Genomic DNA, 22,020 nt, shown 5'->3' on the forward strand with positions numbered 1-22,020 from the left:
AAATGATGATGACTGTTCCTCTCAAACGTTTATTACTGTTGATCGTCAACGATAGCACAGCTCCTCTCACCTAAGAAAATTATTTCAACAGCTAAGAAGAAATGCAGCAGAGACAAAGCTCCTTAGGACCTTTGGATAAGAAAGCCTGACAAAGTTACGTGTCATGGGTGACAAGAGTCCATTTGGTGATTCAAAAGAGAAGTTAGTCTTGGAGCTGTCATGGACCAGCCATGATGGTGGGAGCTGGTATGCATTCACTTGGGGCTTTAGGGCAGGGGAGGACAAAAGGAGGGAGAGTGAGGGCCTTTGGGCCCTTGAGTGGCTCAATACTTCAGTTCTCCCGGTATGAATGGGGGCGAAGCCACTTTAGAAAGCACCTCCTGCATTCCCCGTCCCTCTGCCTCCAACTTCCAACCTCATTCCCAGTCTCTTTACTTTCCTTCTTTCCATTCTTTTCCTGTTTCTCTGCTCCCTCTAGCAGATACCTGGGTGGGTGTGATATAAGTCAGTGACATCTTGAAGGCATGAGTCACTGTGTGTTCTACTTCAACCCTTTCTCATCTGTAAACTTGCTATTGAGGTTCTTCACGGGAACAGAGCAGGAAGGGGAATGTGAAGGATCTTCCAAAGTGAATTATATTTCTTGCATTGATATCAGCAGCCTGTGTCATTGACTTTATTCTTCTCAACAGGAACATGTCCTCATGACCAAAAAATTTCTTTCTAAATTTCTGCATTTCCTGCTGTCTTTATCTACAATGGGAGACAATCCCGACCAGTAACTAAGAGCACTGGCTCTCTAGGCCAATCCTGGCACCATGTTTCCGAAATGTGAGAACTTAGCCAAGTCACTTATACCATCACTAAGCCTTATGTATAAAAAGGAGATAATAATAGTTATTCCAGAGTTTTGTCGTTAAGATGAAATGAAAAAAATGGATGAAAAACGTTTGGTATGGATCTGGGTACAGAGCTGCTGTCAAAAAATTTCAGCTATGACCACTATCATCTTCATTATCAGTGAAGATCATAGTATGGCTGTACCCACAATGATAAACCAAGGTAGGAATTGGATTCTGCTGGAATTAAACCAGCCAAGGATTGTAGAATGATTTCAAGTCTATACAATAGAAGTTTTCTTTGCAAGCCATTTATACAAGCCATTCTTGTATAAAAAGGATCTTAATGTAAAAATTATCCAATTCCTATTTGTATTATTTTAAGATACTTTCACTCACTGCTCACCTTAGCTATCACCAGATTATGGCTTGTGAAATAAGCAAGGTGAGCTTGCTGTGTAACTGAATTTCATAATAACACATTAAGGACATCAGAAAGGATTTGTCACAGACTTCCAAGCTAATGGGGCATTTTCTGATAAGCACCTTTTACTTAGTCCATTTAATTATAGCAGACCAAAAAATTCCTACATTACAGAAAATTACAAGGTCACATACAAATTACTAGCCCAGTGGCTTCATTACTCGGCAAGAGAGATGGAGAGCAAAGATGAACAGGAGAAAAATAATATTATCATATGATGACACTCCAGCGACAAATTAGAAGCTCCACACGATGGCAGTAGTAGCTTCTACCGTGGTCCATGGACATGCAGGAAAAGCAGATGTTATAAAAGGCAAGACATTACTTCTTAGGCCAATGATTTGGTTAATGTTTTTCTTGTCAGCAGTAGCTATGGGAAATACAGAGTTTTTCTTTTTGTGATTTTTGTTTGTTTTAAAGTAATTTCAGATTTATAGAAAAGTTTCAAGAGCACAAAGAACTATATATCCTTCACCCAGATTCTCCAATTTAAACATTTTATCACATTTGCTATCTATCTATCTATCTATCTATCTATCTATCTATCTATCTATCTATCATCTATCTATCATCATCTCTCTATCAAGGGTTGGTAAACTATGCCCATGGGCCAAGTCTGGCCCACTGCCTGTTTTTGTAAGGCCTGCAAACCAAAAATAGTTTTTATATATTTTAATGGTTGAAATCAATTAAAATAGCAATGTTTCATGATACATGAAAGTTATATAAAATTCACATTTCAGTGTCCATAAATGAAGTTTTATTAGAATACAGCCACGTTCACCTTTTTATGTATTGTCTATGATAGCTTTTGTGCTATGATGACAGAGTTAAATATTTGTGATCTGGCCTTTTACAGAAATGTTTGTCAGCCCCTGGTCTATAACCATGAGGTCATATTGCTTCCTCTAATACTAATATAATACCACAGAGTCATTTTCATCTTTCCTTTCTCCTTTCTGACACTGAGGAACCTGGCTCCCATTAGCCTCGGTATATTTACTTATTTTCTGAAGTACAGAACATGCCCAAAGTAGTTTCAAACAAAACTAAGCAAACAAAACAAAACAACCAATAAAACACTCCAAACCTACTCTCTAGGATTCTCTGTTTACGGTTCTTTTTTTCATTAGTCAAAATACCATGTTCAAAATTTACTTAGGCTAGTTCTTTTTCCTACCTCTTCAGTGTGGTTATATTCTTAATTTGAAATATAGTTAGCGTCATTTGCTTCTGTTTGTATTAAGTTTTTCTCCTCATTCTTGATTTTTATTACTTTTGTTGTTTTGAGTAGGTAAAATATTAACAGTTCAAAAGTCAAACTTTTACAGAAAAGCATATTCAGTAAGAGTTAGATTTCCTTCATCCCTTCCAGTCTGTTTCCACCCCCTCATCATTTCAACACCATCCCCACCCACTCCTCCAGAGGTAATCAGTTTCATTAGTTCTTGTGTCTCTGTTTCTTTTTGCAAAAATTCAGCAGATACACGTCTATTTTTTTCATTCCTCTTCTTTCTAATGTAAAAGGTAGTATACTATAATTACTCTTTTGCACTTTCGTTTTTTCAACTTAAAATATATCCAGGAAATCACTCATACCAGTTCATAGAGAGCTTCCTTTTTTATTTTTTTACAGCTGCATAGTACTCCGCAGTGTGGCACACATTTATTACACCACTGTCCTATGTTTGGGCAAGTTTTAAATATTTTGTGATTATTGCAATTAATGCTACAATGAATAACTTCGGGCATATCTATTTTTGTATATGTGGAGATATACCTTCAAGATAAATTCTTGGAAGTGGGATTCCTGGAATAAAAGGTAAATGCACACTTGGTTTTGTTAGATACTGACAAATTGTTTTCACAAGGGTTGTACCCATCAGCATTCCCACCAGCAATGTCTGAGAGTGCTGGTTTGTCTACAGACATGTCACAATATTATGTTGTCAAGTTTTTAATGCTTTCCAATCCGAGAGATAATAACTGATAACTTAAAGTAGTTTTGATTTCCATTTTTTTGCATTTGTTCTCATTGTGACATTATGAGTAGAGTTGACTCTTTTCATATGTTTAAGGTTATTTAATATACATGTGTATATACGTATATGCATGTGTGTATTTTATACCTATATCTTTTTTTTTTCTGTCTGTTCATGTCTTTTGCTCTTCTTCCATCAGGTCTTTTTTTTTTGTCTCTTTCCCTCATTTTGTCATCTGTGTTTGCTTATGATATTTTTTGCCATGCAACAGGTTTTTAATTTTTCTGTAGTCATATGCATCAATCTTTTCTTTTATTGCCTCTGTATTTATTTATTTATATTTTTAAATAAATTTATTTATTTATCTATTTACTTTTGGGTCTTCGTTGTGTTGTGCAGGCTTCTCATTGTGGTGGCTTTTCTTGTTGCTGAGCACAGGCTCTAGGTGTGCAGGCTTCAGCAGTTGTGGCATGCAGGCTCAGTAGTTGTGGCTTGCGGGCTCTAGAGCCCAGGCTCAGTAGTTGTGGCACACGGGCTTAGCTGTTCTGTGACATGTGGGATCTTCCCGGACCAGGGATCGAACCCGTGTCCCCTTCATTGGCAGGTGGATTCTTAACCACTGTGCCACCAGGGAAGTCCTTGCCTCTGTATTTCAAATTAGAGTTAGGAAGTTCCTCCCTACAGCCAGGTTCTATAGAAATTCACCCTTTTATTCTTCCAGTTACTTGCATGGTTTCATTTTTCACATTTAGGTTTTGGATCCATTTGGAGTTTATTCTGGTATATGTTGTGAGTTTATTCTGGTGTAAGATGCATCTAATTTTATCTTGTAAAAATGACTACAGATTCCATATATGTGTGTTAGCAGACGGTATTTGTTTTTCTCTTTCTGACTTACTTCACTCTGTATGACAGACTCTAGGTCCATCCACCTCACTACAAATAATTCAATTTCGTTCTTTTTTATGGCTGAGTAATATTCCATTGTCTAAAAAACCGGTACTGATGAACCTAATGGCAGGGCAGGAATAAAGATGCAGATGTAGAGAATGGACTTGAGGACACTGCGGGGGGAGGGGAAGCTGGGACGAAGTGAGAGAGTAGCATGGACATATATACACTACCAAATGTAAAATGGATGGCTAGTGGGAAGCTGCTGCATAGCACAGGGAGATCAGCTCGGTGCTTTGTGACGACCTAGAGGGGTGGGATAGGGAGGATGGGAGGGAGGCTCAAGAGGGTGGGGATATGGGGATATATGTATACATATAGCTGATTCAGTTTGTTGTACAGCAGAAACTAATACAACATTGTAAAGCAGTTATACTCCAGTAAAGATATAAAAAAAAAATGACTGCAGAATTCTCTTGACAAGTGATGTTAAGATTTAGAAGATTTTATTCAATTAAGAAACTCTAATCAAAACAACTCATTTGTTTGGCTTTTTATTAAGTAAGCATTAACAAAGTATATTTTGAAATAAAGGGTTTCCATGTTAACTATAAAATATGGAAAATATTTGGCTAAACAAAGTCAACCAGTAGGTTTTCTTGCAGGACTTTTGAGAGCCTTTAACAGACTGTGAATCTCCTGAGAGGAGGGTAGAATATGTAGACTGCCCACCTTTTTGCATCTGGAACTGTTCCATCTTTTGGGATCATGAGTCCACAGACCACACCACACCTTGAGACACTTCAGGTTATACCATTTTCCCACCCTGGTGATGTTGTTTCTGTTTTGTTTTAAGTATTTTTAAAATGTATTTTATTTTTATTGAAATATATTTGATTTATAATATTGTGTTAGTTTCAGGTGTACAGCAGAGTGATTCAGTTATATATATAATATATATATATATTTTTCAGATTGTTTTCCATTATTGGTTATTACAAGATACTGAATATACAGTTCCCTGTGGTATACAGGAAGACCTTATTGTTTATCTATTTTATGTATAGTAGGTTGTATACATATACTCCTAATTTATCCCTCTCCCCTTCCCTCTCCCCTTTGGTAAGTTTGTTTTCTGTGTCTGTGAGTCTGTTTCTGTTTTGTATATAGATTCATTTGTATTATTTTTTAGATTTCACACATACGTGATATCATATAACATTCCTCTTTCTCTTGTTTGTTTTGTTTTTATTTTACTTCATATATATTTAATAATTTCATTTTTTCAAGAGCAATCTTTTTTTTCTGTGACTTGTTAATAAGCCAGAAATGTGTAGTCTAGCACCTGTACCTCACATGTTTACATTTTTATATGTGATATGTAATGCTAAGCCACGTTTTGAACCCCATGCCTTCCCAGCAGCAGGCCGCACACACCTAGGGGCGGGGGAGTGCCAGATCAGGCCCGTTGCCACGTGTCAAGCCCCAGCTCAGCTCGGAGCCGCTCCCTCCGCCTGCTTCTCACCCCAGCTGCCTGCGCCCTGGAGGCTGCTCTTGCTCTTCGTTCTCCCGTTTCCATATTTGCCCTGTCGTTTGGACTTGACACTCTCTTTTGTTTGGTTTCCTCAGCTCTGACTATAATCCTTTTCCCCCTACCTGTAATGAAAACCTCCAGCTCCCCTGGTGCAGAAGCATCCTTTTCAGTCAGGCTTGCTCTCTGAGCACGCTCAGGGGCTGCTTCCCCCTCCTTTCTCTCGTGGACCCAGGCAGGCCTCCCACCCCTGCCTCTCCTCTTGAAACGGAAGAGAAAGGACTTGCAGGCACACCTATACGTGCTGAGCTCTGTCACCAGAAGGTGTGTTTTATTTAAGAGTCAAGACAATGGGTTCACTTCAAATACCACATAAAAAATATAATGTAGATGAAAGATAAATACCATCTTGTGAATCCTCACAGTGGACAAATTCATCTAACATTAAAATCCTGCCCCCCGCAAATACCATGCTCTTTCCATTCAACTTGCATGTTAGAGTTTTGAAGGGAGGCAGTGAGCTTTAACTGAATCAGAGCTGACTCAGATATTTTTACAACTGAGGATAATGTCCTCACTTAAGATAGACTATGGTTTCAGTTCCTTCATTTAAAAACAAGATTTTGTTTACAAGAGAATTTTACACACATTTGTTTCATTAACGTGCTTCCTATAAATACATCATATATGTACACACACATACACACATATATACAAATACATGCATGATATGAGAGCAACAGTTAGCTTGATCATCTGTCTACATATACAGTAATCATTTACTGAACTGCTGTGTGTCAGACCCTGGGGAATCAGAGAGCTCATAGTCAGATGGAAGAAGCATTCTAGCTAACAGAAAACAACATGGGCTGCTGTGGGCTGATCAGCTTATTTGTGTGTTCCCTAAAGGAATTCCCTTGTAAGGAAACTGCCTACAATCTTGTATACATTTAAATATTTATTTGGGTGAGTAATTATTTGAGAAATCTAAAACATGACAACAATTATTACGTAGCTCTCATTTACAGCACTGAACTACCTGCTATCATAAGCTCTGGGTCAGAGGAGCCAGCCCAGTGTGAAATACTTATACAGGAGATCTTCTATTAGGAATTTAGCAATTTGCAGCAATTTCTATACAATACTTATTGATATTTATCATTTGGTACCAGTGTAAATTTCTTATTCACTGAAAGCAGTCTGGGTTTTAAACATCTTCTAGGGCTAGGGAACAGACTAGGGAGAGGACTAGGAAATAGCTCACTTCGGGGAGAATTCATAGATTCTTTTTAAAACCTGGTGAAAACTGTTTTCCCAGAAAAATGACCAAAAATACCAAATTTTCTTTCAATTTTACGAGTCAGAGATCATCTGAAGCCCATTCGTGGACTTCTGGACCCTGAATTAAGAACTTCTGCATCTTGGAATATCACGGAGGTGATGTTTTTGTAGTGTAAAACCCATGGTTCTTTGTAAAGGACCAGACAGTAAATATGTTAGGCTTTACAAGCCACAGGTCTCTGCTGCAACTATTCAGCTCTGCTGCTGTAGTGTGAAAGCAGACATAAACGGTAAGTAAACAAGTGGCGTGGCTGTGTTCCAATAAAATCTTATTTACAAAAGAAAAAAAAAGATCCTGCAATGGGCAGTATTTGGCTCATAGGCTGTAGTTGAATGACCCCTGTCTTAGAGGAAGGAACTGTGAAGTGGAACATTCTCAAGGCTCTTATGAAAATTCCTGTCAATTTTCCTCCTAAATGCCTTATGAATCTACCTTTCTCACCATCTCTACATCCACCACCAAAGTCCAAGCAACTACCTTGCCTCCTGTTATCTGCAGTAAAAGCTCTGAATTGATCCCCTTAGAGTCATTCATTCTGGCTTCACTTCTCTGTTCTTCACACTATGGCCAAAATGCTAATCTGATTATGTCAACCTCTTTTTCAAACCCTTCAATATCACTGGGAAGCTATCGTATTTGGGAGAAAGACCAGAATTATTACCTTGGCCTTTGAGGCTCTGCATAGCCTCGTCTCTATGTGTTTTTCCAACTTCATCTTGCATTGTTCTCCCTCTCACTCACCATGCTCCAGCCACACTGGGCTTCTCTTGATTCCTGGAAATATGCCATGCTCCCTGCCATCATAGGACTTTTGCCCAGGCTGTGCCCTCTTGTCTAGGCCATGTTCTCCTCCCCTGCTCCTACCCACCCCCTCCTTATCCTGGTAAAATCATACCCAACCTTCACATTTTGGCTCAAGCATCACACTCTTGAGAAGTCCTCCTGGACGCTCGCTCTCTAATCTAGCTGAGTTCCTTTGTTACTTCTTCTAATAGAGCAACTGTGATCTTCTCTTAAAGAGCTCTTATTTGAGTTCATAATTACATCCTCATTTGTTTGATCGTTCAATGAATGAAGTCTCCCCCACTTGACTCTACCCAGCACCTAGCAGAGTGCCTGGCACAGAATACACACTTCCTCAATATTTACTGAATGCATGACTGTTGAGTCTCTTTGTTAGTCCAGAATACTGAGCGCCACTCAGAGTTGAAAGTTTCCATGACAATAAATAATGCTGCTGTTGCAACCCACTCTTGCATTTTGCCTCTATCTTACTCTTTCTCTACCTGCTAGGAACATGCTATTGTTTTCTCATCATGTGCTTGGTACACACACAATTTGGGGTCAACCTGGGGACACACACTTGCCTCTTTATAGCCAAGACAGAAAATTTTTAATTTTCTGCCTCAGAAAACAGCATGCTGGTTCAGAAATATGTTTACTAGGATGAAAAACTAAGAAAATATATGTTTCTATTTTTTTGAAATTGAAGCATAAGAGCTCTCAATAGCTTTTCTTCATAGGATTCATCTCTCATTTGAACCAGGACACTCAAGCAATAAGTTGGAAACACAAACTGTATGTTGGGAACTCTTTTGCATGTGTCTTAGTATGGACTGGAGCAAGTATTAAGATGTTATTGTTTACTTTTGGTTTGTTTCCTGCAGGAGCTCTCTAACCAGATTCTCAGTGTTCTGGTTCTGAAGGCCTTCTCCAACACTCCCAACAAGTGCTTACCTAGTCTATACTTGATTACCATCAGTAACTGTGTACTTACTACTTTCAAAGACCGTATTTCATCTTCCAATAGCTTTGACTATTAGAAAGTTTTTCCTCATGTTGAGGAAAAAAATTTCCTTTTCATTTTCACCTGTTTCTCCTACTGTTACCCCTTGGGGCTTCTAAGGAACAATTCTAATCTCTCTCCAAGATGCAGTAGGAGAGAGGTAAGGAACTGTCTGTCCAGAACTCCTTCCTCTCCCTTCTCCTTGGAACGGCTCCCTCTGACCACACGACTCTGGGAATGATCATGTTCCTACATGAGCCCAGAGCCTCAGCTGACTGGCCTATGGGTAGACAACTGACCTAATATGGGCCAATCATTGTGCTTCCCTACAACTTCTGAAACTGGATCTGAAAAAGAGAGATGGTCCCACAATGAAGATGGAAGCCAAAAGAAGTGCAACTCAGATGCCACTGGTGACCACATTTCCTGTCACATGGTAGAAGCCAGTCTGAAGAGAGAATGAGGAAGCTTGAAGTCTGGGTTCTGGGAATAAAACAGTATTGGTACCAATGAATGAACTGGGAAATTAGGGAGATGTCATAGGAGTTTGGTTTAGCACATGAAGAACCTGAGGTCTTGGTTGTTTCTCTATGTGAAGATGTGTTAGAAATATTTAGGATCCATTACCAGGTCCCAGTCTTAGCTCTTGAATATGCTGACATTGCTCCACACCCATTTGCCACCATTCTAATCTATGCTTTTAGAATCTCTCCCTTGTTTTTCTCCCAGCCAACCTGGACTCCCTTGAATCCAGAGTGAGCTTTTCAAAATTTGCTCTTAGGGCAAAATCCCAAATTCTGCACTGGCTTAAAGCTTTGCATAGTCTGATCCTTACTATCTCTACAGCACAGTTTTGTGCCTTTCGCTCACTGTTACTGCCACTCTACCCCCAGGCTTCAGATGGAGAGCCACATCCTTAGTCTCTTTTACCATAATGGCCTAATACTATAGACTGAATGTTTATATCACCTCCCCTGCAAATTTGTATGATGAAATCTAACTCCCGATATGATGGTGTCTGGAGGCAGGGCCTTTGGGAGGTGCTTAGGTCATGAGGGTGGAGATCTAATGAATGGGATTAGTGCCCTTATATAAGAGACCCCGGGGAGCTCCCTTGCCTCTTCTGCCATATGAGATCACAGTGAGATGATAGCTGTCTATGAACCAGGAAGAGGGCTCTCACAAGACACCAAATCTGCCAGGACTTTGATTTTGGACACCTCAGCCTCCAGAACTGTGAGAAATAAATTTCTGTTATTCATAACCCACCTACTCTATGGTGTACAGTTACAGCATCCTAAATGGACTAAAACACCTAGTTTACTTTCTCCATCTTTCAGCTCAGATTTTACTTCAGAGAAGCCTTGCCTGAGTTCTAAGTCTACTGCAAGTTTAATATCAGTCAATGTTCCAGCAGAAAACACTTGGCACACTCAAATTAGGATGATTTGAGGAGGGTTTAAGAAAGGGCTTCTTACAAAGGTAAGGACGGGTATAGGGGAACCACATGGGACAGTATAGAATCCTAGGGATTTTGCCATCCCTCCACCCCCAGCCTTAAGGGACGAGGGAGGAACAGTGACCAGAATCTAGAAAGAGAGAGGGCCTCCTTAAGAAGAGCTATGCCCAGACTGTAAGTTCTGTAAGGCAGGCAATCATGTCTGTCTTCTTCACCTTGGGCTTGACACAGATACTCAGTAAATGTTTGTTGAATGAATGAATGGATACTTGTAGGAAGGCCAGAGCTATAAGAGAAAGATATACAGGTGAGAGTGAAAAGATTGGAAGGTGGATCAATTCTCTGAGGAAGACCTGCTAGAGAGGAGGTCAGGAGAACATGCTCTGAGAGTAGTTGGAGGAATAAGAGGAGTCAGAAAAGGCAGCTAGTTGAGAATGTTATGAGAATTATTCTTCTCAGACATTTCTTCTTTTCCCTTCATAAAAGTGCTCTCAGAGGATGTCTACATTATGGTGACATCTGGAATAGGATCGTGTCTCTTCCATAGCAAAGGCTGGGAAACACATTATGTAAACAAGTACTGTATTTTTATCTCACATAAATCCACGTTTATCTAGACACATGTAGCAGTCATACAAAAGGAAAATCATATTCTTTCTTTCTTCTGGCCTCTACGAAATCACCTCTCCTGCCCATGTCTTTGCAAGTAAACCCGTAAAACAGAGAGGACACTGTTCTCTCCGAGGGCTCAGTGCTACAAGAAATCACAAAAATCATTAACTTCTTTTACTCTACTAAATATTCTTTATACATTCTCTGCAGAACTGAATATTTTTCCTGTTTGGCAGTATTTTCCCTTAGGTTAAGAAAATATTAATGACATACATTGACTCATTAGATACAGCAGATAATTCAACTCTGGAGGCACAAATCCAGGCATCAGCCATCAAATCCAACTCTAACATGTGAACAGCTAATACCCCATTTACTTGAAACAACATGGAAAAAGGCTTCTCTACACTGTTGTCAGCTTAGCTGCTTTCTAATTTTACATTGAATATATGTTTATTGAGCCCTTGCAGTGTTGCAGACTTTGTGCTGTGTACTGAGGAATAAGACATGATTCCTATCCTTGAGGAATTCAGTCTCCTAGAGACAGACTGTTAGACGAACACTTGTAAGGGAGTGAAGCAAGTATTGTTAAATAGAGGTAAGCCCAGGGGACCTTTTACTGTTAGGAGAAGGGCTGTGGCAAGGCTTTTTATGTTTAGCAAAAGTGATGACAGGATTCCTCCTGAAGGATGAGAATGAGGCCACAAGATAGAGAAAAGACAGAAGAATATTCTAAAAGGGACAAACAGCATGCACCACAGCAGAAAGATGTAAAGAGCTTGAGGTCCCTCTAGCAGTGTGAAGTGATGGGCACTGGGTGTTTATATATGTGTGGAATGAAGACATACTAACAATTACTGAAGAAGGCAGCGATCTTATATGGCAAGCTAAGCAGTTCCTACTTTATTCTGAAGGGCCGGTGGATCTACTGAAGGATTTTAAGCCAGAAGAATCTTGGATTTGCATTTTAGAAACATCAAGGTGGAATCTGTGTGGAGAATGGATTGGTGGGGAATAAGAGAGGGGCCACAGAAATCAGTTAGGAGTTTGTTGTTGTATAATCTAGGCAAGAAATAATGATTTTTATTTTGGAAATTTAGTTCACATGTATATGAAAATACATATGAGGAACACAGAACCTGCCCCTTGACAAAATTCATCTCCCATTGTATCAAATTAAGGTTGTAATATACAGCAGTCTCCTGAGAATACATCTTGTGTTTGTCATCCTGTGAGAGTGAAGGTCTCTAGAGATGGCAGTATACCTCAAGGATCTTACACTCCAGCAAGTAATATTTTAGATTCTTTCTGTGTGTCCCATATATTATATAAGTTAAATTCGAATAGTTATTGAGTATCCATGTGCCCAACAGTGTATCGGATATATGAGGGTAATCAACAAATACAAGATATGGTCCCAGGAAAGTAGCCAAAGATATGAACAGGCAGGTCAGAAGAAAAGACATATAAATGCGTCCTGCCTCCCCCGAATATGGGAAGATATGTGACCGTGTATATAATTATAGAAATGCAAATTAAAATAATGAGATATTGTTGACACACAGCAAATTCGCCAAAGCTCTAAAGTTTGATGATACTCAGTGTGGGCTGAAGGAATGTAAATTAGTGAACAATTTGGTAATATCTATCAAAATTACCTTTGACCAAGTAATCTCACTGTTAAAAACTTACTGTAAACACATACTTGCCCAAGCTCATAAAGATATGTGCATAAGGATATTTACTACAGCACTGTCTACAGTAACAAAAAGCTGGAAACCACCGAAATGCCTGTCAGCAGAGAACTGATTGAATAAATTATGGTACATCCAAACAATGAAATAATATCCAGCAGTTAATGAAGAATGTGTTGATACTCATGTGCAAATTCAGCAAGAGGTCCAAAAATCTATCCAGTAAAAATCCAAAAATCAAGTTGTAGAACAGTATAGAGTCTCACCCCATTTATGTTGAAAAAATACATAAACAAAACACGTTTTCTTGTATGTGCATAGAAAGTTTCTGAAGGATGCACAAGAAACTGTTAACCTGGGAGTAGGGATGTGAAGTTGGGGTGGAAGAGTAAGACCTGTTTTTCAAATCTATTTTTCTCGTTGAATTTTTCTCACTCTGGTTGAATTTTTTTTAAAACTACTTTCTTTTTTAAAGGCAGATTCTTGCTCTTCAAGAGCTTCCAATTTGATGGCATCTATAAGAAAACTCTTCTTAAACATGGCTTAAAAATATCTATAAAAAAAAAAAAATCTATAAAAAAGTGCTTTACGTGACAAGTGCTTACTGGAAACAGGAGTATTGATTGGTCCCTCAACCAATGAAGGAGGAGGGAGGAAAATGGGGTGCCTTCCTCAGTGCCAACACACACCATCTGAGCTGATCCTAGCAGCCTTCTCCATTGGAAATATCAACTTCAGCGATGAAAGCAGAACATTTTGGGTCTTTATAAATGTTGGTAAAGTTCCAGGAAATTGTCAAGATTTCATTTGCATAAACAACAGCTGCCTTATCTAATGCTATAGATATGACTAAAAAAATAGGTGTGGCTTATTATTTTTAACACATCATTCACAAGCCCGAATATTAAAACAAAATGGTTCCTGAACTGAAATTTGCAATGTCAGGTCTGACAATTCAATGATATAACTTGACAAAGAACGGTTACAATGGTAAAGACGAAAGATGCTCTAGCATAGAGAGGAGGCCTGGTTAAAAGCTCAGCAGGAACACACAGCCTTTTCTCATTCTAGATGTATTCATGGGAGTGTGTGAAAAGAAGTTTAATATTATGTTTTAATCAGCTTTTCAAAGGGTCTCTTTTCTTTTTTTTTTTTAGTTGCTGGAAGATAAAAGGTCTCAGTGTCATGGAAAACTAAGCAGTGACTCACTTATCCTTTACCTTTCATTGGAGGGGAATACTTTTGGGGTGAAAATTCTCAAGGAAGTCAACTTATCTCCTCAAAACAGAAAAAACTAATCAAGCATTGTCTGATTAATTAGAGACACTTGAAAAAAGAAAATGCTATCAAGGCCTACAGCTGTAATCAATTTAATCAACATGCAGAGAGCCAATCTGGTTTTCTTGATTAACAAAGCTGAATGTTAAACAGGGAGTGTGACATTGTAGTGCCATTAACTAAGGCTACACATTGAGCATTTTCCCTAAATATTCAAAGTCAAGTCAGGATAAAGTGAAAACTTTCTTTTATGATGAGGGCCATGGGAATGAACATTTCAATTTATTCCCTTGGTATTTTCATGCCAGAAGTTTCATCTAAGTAGCAGAAATATGTAGTAACTTCAGAATGCTTCAATTAAGACACACACAAAAATCGACTACCTGGGAAGATCACATAATAATAAAATGAAGGCAAAAAAAGTGATGTGAGTTTAGTGTCAGCTTAGTGTCATCCAAGTTGGTTATGGAATTTGGCAGGAACAGACACACCAGACACAGAGGAAATTTCTCTTATTACGTTTTAAAGATGTGAATGCAAAATGTATCTATAGAGTGCCTGATGAGTAAATCAGAAAATTCAATTTGCTTATTTTATTTGCATGAAGTCAATTTAAATGTCAAGACATCTAATGCTTATTAATTAGATTGGCTGATTAATGGTTTGTTTCTTGCTCTTAAAAAACCATAGTTATAACTATAAAATAATGATTATATTTTGTGTGGCAGACTTTGCAATGCAGTCTGGAGTTTTATCTGCTAAAACAGTAATTCTCAACCTTCTGGGGGGTAAAATTCTCTTTTTTTGTGCTTGAAATTTAATAATACTGCTAAATGCTGCTAACTAGTGTGTGACAATCAGATATTTGTTGTGTGTGATGTTACCAAAATAGGTTCATTATGGAGATATGTAAGTAATTTCCCTAAAAATTACACTGAAAATAATTCAAAGTAATCTCAATGTTATTCCCATTCACTTTTTCTTAAAGAGAAGTGGAAAAGAAAGAGTACACATGGCACATAATAAATATGTATGAAGTGACCTGTTGGAAGAGTTAAAGCCTATCCATTAGTACACATTGTGGTAGCTTTGATTTTGGTTGGCTGAATACACTTTTCTTCTACCTCTTCTGAGAACCTAGCTCTTCTTTCCTATGGGCAACTCACTTCATGTGGTTTGGGGTATAAGCCTTCCTTCACTTCCTGTATGGGAAGTAATAGTGTTAGTAGAGGGAAAAAGTTTTTCCTCCCCTACAAAAATGAATATGATTTCAGATAGCAAAAAGTGCTATAAAAATTTAAAAGGCTTGAGATCCAGGGTAGGCCAGAGTCCACTTTTGGGCTTTTGTTGGGTTTATGAGGAGGGTCCTGACTCATGTCTACTAAAGCATGCATAGGTGAATGACATCTATTGAGTGTATTTTCCCACCAGAAAAATAAAGGCGGAGCAAAACTGTATAAAGCTATGGTTTATTTCTCAAGAGGTCCTTCAGAACCTCTATATTTCTTTCTTTCTTTTTTTTTTTTTAAACCTCTATATTTCTATGGGAGACTTAAATATTATTTTACAGCAGAAGGAGGCACACAGAATGAGGATTTTTCATTCCAAATAAACATCACTGAAGATGCAGGGGAAACAACTGTCCCTCCAAATAACAGGTTTTATCTTCTTATCTTTGGGGGACATTCAAAAAATATCTGAATGCCTGCTCTATGCCACTTTATACCTCAGTTCTAGGTGTTGACAACAGAGTGGTGACCAAGCCACAGTCCCTGCTCATATGGAGCTTATAGTTTAGGGGCAGAGACAGACAATAAATAAATATATAAAGAAGTGAAGGGGTTCCGAATATATGCCATCCTAAAATATGCCAATTTGACCTAACGATTATTTTGAGCTGAAGGCAATGAGAAGAAGCAGACAAAAGAAAAACTCTCTGCTCTACCTACCTCTTCCAGGAAGGGTAGGATGATTCTTAATTGTTGGCGACAACTCTAGACTCTTGCCAGGGATGGCACCAGAGGACTCTATACAACAAACCTTACTAACTACCTCTCATCTTCCATTAGTTTCCCCCATATATTTATCCTACCAAAATTTGCCACCTTTGGAGGCTCAAAGTCTCCTTCCTTTGTCTTATCACTTTTCTACAAAATTTATTGTTCTTTGGTTAAGATGCTGTATAAGCCCAAGTTCTAACCACTTCTTTGAGTTGCTCATCACTGAGTTCTTCCATGTGTATGTACGCTACACATGTTAGTAAACTTCTGTTTGTTTTTCTCTTTGTTTTGCTAATTTGTCTTTTGTCAGTCTAACTTGCAGGAGGGCCTAGGAGGGTAGAGGGAAAAAGTTTTTCCTCCCCTACAGAAATGAATATGATTTCAGATAGCAAAAAGTGTTATAAAAATTTAAAAATAAAAGAAGATTTCATGAGTATTTCATACAACAGCTCTAGCACAGAGTTAAGGTGCTAGGTTCTCATAAAAACTCCAACCTATTGCATGTGGACCGATTCCAAATGCACAGGGAGAATGGGAACCACAGAATGTCTGATTTGGGGCCATCTCTCAGAGATGGATGTTTCTAGCATATTGGGCCTCTCAGATGAAGAAATTAAATTCACATTTAAACCCTTTTTACAAAGGAAATCCTACTGCTGAGAATCCACAGACATTTTCATGTGCAGAGCACTGTACAAGGAGTAATGGGGAGGCAATGGGGAATCAAAGAGAAAAATTCCATGACTTTAGATTGACCACCTCGACTTCTAGGACTGATTTCCTAAAACTCAGCAAGGCTTGGTTGGTCACCAAATGGAACACTAACATATTCCTATGCTGCATATCTGTATGAACAAATGGCTAGCGTGGGACTGTAGCAAGAGCAATGACTATCATCGCCACAATAGAAAACATGTTGACAATCCAGGGTGGAGTTGGACATTAGATATATATTTGGGGTACCAACACAGCACATAATTAAAGTTGATCTGAACTTAAATTTCCTTTTAGCCTTGCAAACTTTGGGTTAAACTCTGTACCTCTGTCTCCTCACCCGGAATACTGGAATTATAGGACTGACAACACCCGGTTGTGGTAGAGATTAAAGTATAATAAAGCATATGGAAACTCTCACCACTCAGTGCCTGCTACAGAGATGGAGTGAATAGTGATAGGTGTAGTAATAGTAATAGTGTTAGTAGTTATTATTATTTGAAATTACAGAAAAAGATTCACTCTCAATCTTATATAACACCTTTTAGAGAGTTATAAGACAACTATGTGTTAAGTGCTTTGGAAGTAAGCCCTCAGCAAATCAACAGCATAAAACTTTGCAGCCTTTTAGAACTTTAACTAGAGTAAAATTGCCTTGAAATTAGAATACAAAATAAAACCATTTAAACCTTTCTACGGAATAATTGGGACTTAATGGTGCAGAAAGAGTAGGTGGGGTTTAATTTATTATTCTAATTTAACTCTCTGGGTTTTTGTAAAGAATAACTACAGGGTATCATTTTCATCATTACGTGTGTCAGATTATCAGATGCCATATTTATGTACTGATTTCCATTTTCTTTTCAAAGTTTGGTTATTCCTTTATGTTCACTAGTCAAATAAAACAATGATATGCTAAAAAACAAGGCTCTGTGAGGTGAATGACAGTTTAATTTTCCCCTAGTGTTGGCTGGTTGCACAAGAAAATAAAGAACTGGAGAAAGCTGGCAGGATCTTAAGTTGATTAGATTTATTTCCCAGCAGTTGCAGGGTGTATTAATTGTAACATTTCAATTAATGAAAAAAATTGTGATAGAAGGCTGATGTGGGTGATAAATGGACTTTTGATCAGATATGATGGTAAAATGCTATTTTTCAAACATATGGAGGAAATAATCAGAATTCTTCTGTTGCTGGGACCATTCTAGTGTGTAAATTGGGCTTGCCAAGGAGGGTAATAATTCTTTCCTGTCGCCAAGCTACCATCATCATCATTATAATTATTCATGGTGTTACAGCTTCTGCTCAACCTAAAGATGGTCCTTGTTCTATAGAAAACTTACATGCTAAACTGTAAAAAAGGCGGGAAGATAGGGAAACACTGAAATACCAGAAAGAGCAAACTGACTATATTAGACTAAGAATTACACTAATGGTTCTTATCAATAAATTATCTTATTAAAGTGTAACATACACATAGAAACGTGCACAAATAATAAATGTACAGCTCAATGTATGATCTGAAAGTTACTATAAGCACCACCTGGGCCAAGAATAGAAGGTTCTTTCCCTCCATCTCCTATTCATTACACTCCCTGTTCCCTCAAAGTAGCTCTGATGGTGACTTCTAACACTATCATTTAATAGGCTTGTTTTTGAACTTTGTATGAATGAAATCATACAATATGTATTCCTCAGCTGTCTAGCTTCTTTCCCTGAAAATTACATGTGTAAAACTCACCCATGGTTTTGAGTGTAAATACTATTCTGTTGTGTGAATACATCACGGTTTACTTATGCCTTTTACTACTGAAGGAGATTGTGTTGTTTCCAATCTGAGGCTAGCATGAATTTGTTTATGTTGAAAATTTTTTCCTCTTCCAACTTGGGTCCAGTGGTGGGAGCCCTGCAAATTAACTGACAATAGCCAGATTAGCAGGTGAAAAGACACAGTTCATTTACACGTGTACATGGGAGTTGCTCAGTAGTAAGTAACTCACTGAATAGCCAGAGATGTGACTTTATAGACCGACTTAAAGTTTGCGGGGGAGGTTAGGGCTTCAGTGGGAAAGTATGGAGGGTTCTATTAAGTTTTTTGATGCTATTGGAAATGGGCAGTCTGTCTTCATGGCAGCTGAATGTCAGCTGTATTTTCAGAAGGCTCTGCTTTAGTCAGATAAGGGAAGTTCAGATAAGATTTCTTTCTGCATCTCTGTAGCTCAAATGTTTTCACTTTAAAATAACCCTTCTATCAACTCTGGGGGGTCTGAGTGCGTCCCCGCAGTTTATGCATGTCTTTGAGTACACATATGTATGTATTCTACTGGCTATATATCTAGAGGTAACTGTGGGTAGTAGGATATGGTATGTTCAGCTTACAGAAATGCTGCCAAAATAGTTTTTCAAGGTAGTTGTATCAATTTAAACTCCCACCAGCAGTGTGAGTTCCAGTTCCTTGGTATCCTTACCAAAATACTTGGTATTGTATATTCTAGCCATTGTGATGGGGTGTAGTGGGATCACAGTATATTTTTAATTTGCATTTCTCTGATTTTTAATGAGTTTGTGCACATTTTCCTACGTTTACTGGCTATTTGGATATCTTCTTTTGTGAAATGCCTGTTCAGGTCTCCTGGCCATTTTTGCTTTCTTTTGAATTGCCTCCTTTTTCTTACTGATTTGTTGCTCTTCATATACTCTAGACATATATATTCTGGAGCCCCTCCTGTGTTGGCAATGTCTTCTTCCACTCTGTGGCATGCCTTTTTATCTTCTTAAGTAGTGTCCTTTAATACGTTCCTACTTTTAATATAGTCCAATTTATCAATTTTTCCTTTATGGTTACTGAAACTTGAGACCTGTTTATAAAATCTTTTCCTACTCCAAGGTCATGAGGCTATTCTTCAAAGTTGTTTTCTAGAATTTCATTGTTCAATATGGCAGTCACTAGCCACAGGTGGCTACTGAGCCCTTGAAATGGAGCTAGTCTGAATTGAAATGTGCTGTGAATATAAAACACACACAGGATTTCTTTTTTTTTTTTTTAACATTTCTAAGCCATTTTATTTTTATTATTTATTTATTTTTTTTATTGTGGATCCTACATTAGTATTATTTTTTTACATCTTTATTGGAGTATAATTGCTTAACAATGCTGTGTTAGTTTCTGCTTTATAACAAAGGGAATCAGCTATACATATACATATATCCCCATATCTCCTCCCTCTTGCATCTCCCTCCCACCCTCCCTATCCCACCCCTCTAGGTGGTCACAAAGCACGGAGCTGATCTCCCTGTGCTATGTGGCTGCTTCCCACTAGCTATCGGTTTTATATTTGGTAGTGTATATATGTCCATGCCACTCTCTCACTTCGTCCCAGCTTCCCCTTCCCCGTGTCCTCAAGTCCATTCTCTACGTCTGCATCTTTATTCCTGTCCTGCCCCTAGGTTCTTCATAACCATTTTTTTTTTTTTTTAGATTCCATATATATGTGTTAGCATGCAGTATTTGTTTTTCTCTTTCTGACTTACTTCACTCTGTTTGACAGTCTCTAGGTCCCTCCACCTCACTACAAATAACTCAATTTTGTTTCTTTTTATGGCTGAGTAATATTCCATTGTATGTATGTGCCACATCTTCTTTATCCATTCATCTGTCGATGGACACTTAGGTTGCTTCCACGTCCTGGTTATTGTGAAGAGTGCTGCAATGAACATGGTGGTACATGACTCTTTTTGAATTATGGTTTTCTCAGGGTATATGCCCAGTAGTGGGATTGCTGGGTCATACGGTAGTTCTATTTTTAGTTTTTTAAGGAACCTCCATACTGTTCTCCATAGTGGCTGTATCAATTTACATTCCCACCAACAGTGCAAGAGGGTTCCCTCTTCTCCACACCCTCTGCAGCATTTATTGTTTGTAGATTTTCTGAGGATGCCCATTCTAACCGGTGTGAGGTGACAGACCTCATTGCAGTTTTGATTTGCATTTCTCTAATAACGAGTGATATTGAGGAGCTTTTCATGTGCCTCTTGGCCATCTGCATGTCTTCTTTGGAGAAATGTCTATTTAGTTCTTCTGCCCATTTTTGGATTGGGTTGTTGTTTTTGATATTGAGCTGCAAGAACTGCTTGTAAATTTTGGAGGTTAATCCTCTGTCAGTTGCTTCATTTGCAAATATTTTCTCCCATTCTGAGGGTTGTCTTTTCATCTTGTTTATGGCTTCCTTTGCTGTGCAAAAGCTTTGAAGTTTCATTAGGTCCCATTTGTTTATTTTTGTTTTTATTTACATTTCTCTAGGAGGTGGGTCAAAAAGGATCTTGCTGTGATTTATGTCATACAGACACACTGGATTTCAAGGACTTAATATGAAAAAAAGAATGTAAGGTATTTCATTAATACAATATTTTATACTGATTGTGAAGGGAACAACAAACAACCAGAATGGCATAAAGACTGCTTTGAATTGAAAACATATGGACAGATGCAGAAATAAATCTTATCTGAATTTCCCTTATGTGACTGAAGCAGAGCTTTTCAAGAGTCAGCTGCTAGAAACCCCCAACTCTGGGAAAGTCTCCAGTCAAGGAGGCAACTGACCTCAAGCGACTAAAACTGTGTAAACAAAGCCTTATCAGCTCCTTCAATCCTTTCCCAATGAAGCCCTACTCACTCCCGAATCCCCCCTTATTAAGCTGCTATATAAACCCTTACCCCTGGCTGTTCAGAGAGCCATTCCTTATTGAATGCTTCTACACGCATGTGTAATAAACCTTTTCTCCTGTTAATCTGTTGTCAATTAATTCACAGCCGCCTGATCCCATACTCAAACCTAAGCTGGTAGTGAAAACGATTTCCTCTACAATTACATGTTGAAAGAGAATATTTTGAATATACTGGGTTAAATAAAATACATTATTAAAATTAATTTTACCTGTTTTTAAATTTTTAAATGGGTTACTGGAAAATTTTAAATTATACATGTGGCTCCCATTCTATTTCAATTGTTTTCTTTCTCTAGATGTGATTGCTTTGCTTCGGGCAGGCAACTAGGGTAGGGTCAGAGGGCTATCAGCAAGCAGAATGGTTCAAAATAAATGTGTATTGAGTCTTCCAGAGAGGTGGTCTATTTCTGGTTAATTTTGCTATCTAGGGTGTAGCACTTTGGAGCTTACTATGGCCTCTTCTCTTCATAGGTCCTGAATTCCAATTTTTGTCCCCCAAGCCCATGAGGCTGTTGAAGGCTATGTTCAGCTCCTCAGCCTCTCAGCTACTACTTTCTGAAGTGGCATTTTTCCTGAGAAAAGTGTCATAACATGCAGGCTGCCTTTCCTGGCTTCCCTTCTCTTTTGGAGCAAGGCTCCGTAAATTCTCACTGCCTTGGAAGTTCTCCAACGGCTTCAATCAG

At 38.3% G+C, this 22,020-nt stretch overlaps 1 protein-coding gene and 1 long non-coding RNA gene across 20 annotated transcripts in view; one reads left to right on the forward strand and one right to left on the reverse strand.

Annotated features, from left to right (window-relative positions):
- LOC309637552 overlaps positions 1–22,020 on the forward strand; it is a 398,176-nt gene that overhangs the window by 255,970 nt on the left and 120,186 nt on the right. The gene's annotated exons all lie outside the window — the stretch shown is intronic.
- The window catches only part of CFAP20DC (CFAP20 domain containing), a 303,119-nt gene that overhangs the window by 40,038 nt on the left and 241,061 nt on the right, over positions 1–22,020 (reverse strand). The gene's annotated exons all lie outside the window — the stretch shown is intronic.

Source organism: Balaenoptera physalus (genome assembly GCF_965194825.1).
Source record: "Balaenoptera physalus genome assembly, chromosome: 11".
NCBI lineage: Eukaryota > Metazoa > Chordata > Mammalia > Artiodactyla > Balaenopteridae > Balaenoptera > Balaenoptera physalus.